This window comes from Egretta garzetta, unplaced genomic scaffold, assembly GCF_000687185.1.
Source record: "Egretta garzetta isolate BGI_Z169 unplaced genomic scaffold, ASM68718v1 scaffold62, whole genome shotgun sequence".
NCBI classification, from domain to species: domain Eukaryota; kingdom Metazoa; phylum Chordata; class Aves; order Pelecaniformes; family Ardeidae; genus Egretta; species Egretta garzetta.
This window is the reverse complement of record NW_009258947.1, coordinates 4,802,834-4,804,382: the sequence shown is the minus strand read 5'-3', so window position 1 is coordinate 4,804,382 and position 1,549 is coordinate 4,802,834. Positions and strand designations below refer to the sequence as shown.

The 1,549-nt window shown below is 36.0% G+C and overlaps 1 protein-coding gene across 1 annotated transcript in view; it reads right to left on the bottom strand.

Annotated features, from left to right (window-relative positions):
* The window catches only part of SOX11 (SRY-box transcription factor 11), a 25,294-nt gene that overhangs the window by 18,329 nt on the left and 5,416 nt on the right, over window positions 1-1,549 (bottom strand). The gene's annotated exons all lie outside the window — the stretch shown is intronic.

Sequence of the window (1,549 nt, the reverse complement as noted above, 5' to 3'; positions counted from 1 at the left end):
GCACCCACCGGGCCCCGCGGAGCAAAACCAGGGCGGGGGGGGCGGAATGGGGTGAAAAAAGGAAAAGCAAAGCAGCCCTGACTCTCCTTCCCCCCTATCTCTGGTCACGCACAACAGCCTACAGCTACCGCTCCTCCGCGGGCGAGGGGTGACAACATGGCATCTCCAGCGGTACTTCTACAGACACTAATAGCGATACGAGTTTCTATCAGTTCCAGCTGATTTATTAAAATTGTCAAGATACAGACTTTCAGCATTTAAAAAAAAAAAAAAAAAACAGGCTATGATGTTGACAGTGCACAAGTCTGCTTTTGCCATCATTTGCTACAAAATATGCAGATGGTCTGTACTTTAGATTATATTGCACAACATGAGAAACTTTTTTAACTATGTGCCTTTTTTCTTTCTTTTTTTTTTTTTGCTAAAATCGAGAATCCAGTTTCATACCTTCCATCTGGGGCCCCATCCACATATCACAGCGTATGAGATACATAAAGTCCTACTATAGTACAGTACATATACAATCTTTTAAACTAAGATAACAGCTCTGAGGTCTATATCACCATTTTCAATAAATCTTTACCTACAAATATTGAACAAATCTGAACTATAGCTGTACAAAAAAAGTGTTTGTTCCTTTTTTTTTTTTTTTAAAACCACAAGGCCTTTAGATGCAAGGATTATTTTTTTAAAATTTTAATCCTTTTAAAACCAGGACGTAACGTACCAACAAACTTGCATGCTAAAAACAGAGAAAAAAAAGAAAATAAAAGGGAAGAAGTGCCTGAAAAGTCTTACTGAAAAAACACAGCAAGAATGTTCCCTTTTCACTGTACAAAAATACGCCTGAAAATATATTAATTTTTAAAAAAGACTGAGGTCTGTTATGTATCAAAAATGTTTCAATACCTTTTTGTACTGAGGTCTAGGCTGTCTGGTATTCAATCAAGGAGGTATAAGGGAACAAGTTACAAAAAAAAAAGTTGGCAAGTAGAAATCACATTTGTAAAACCATAAACAATTTGATCTGAAAAGTAAACTCTGATCTTAAGTCAGTTCAGTTATTTGTAAGCGTTTGTACAGTCTGCATTTTTTCAAGCTCCCTGCAGCTTTGTTAAGAATCGGATGCATAGAAGACATCAGTTTTCTCCCTCCAAAAAAAGTTGCAATGGTCCCTTTCGGAAAAAAAAAATAATAAAAAAAAATCAGAACAGTTCTTTAAGATCTCTCACGGGAAAAGAAAAAAAAAATCCACAAACCCCCTTGAGTAACAGTTGTGCTGCCAAAAGACTTCTTTGCAGACCATCTTCCAGACTTCAATCAGAGACCGACAAGCTTCAAACAGCGCCTTCTGTATCATTTTTTTCCCCCAGTCCCATTTGCCTTTGCTGTTGTTGTTGTGATCACCAAATGCAATAAAAATTAAAAAAAAACAAACACAAAAATAAAAAAAAAATAAAATCACAACTCCCGGGCTCGGAACTAACTTCGAGATTTTTTTTTTTTTTTAAAGAAAACAAGACTCTTTTTTTTTTAATCATCATCATCA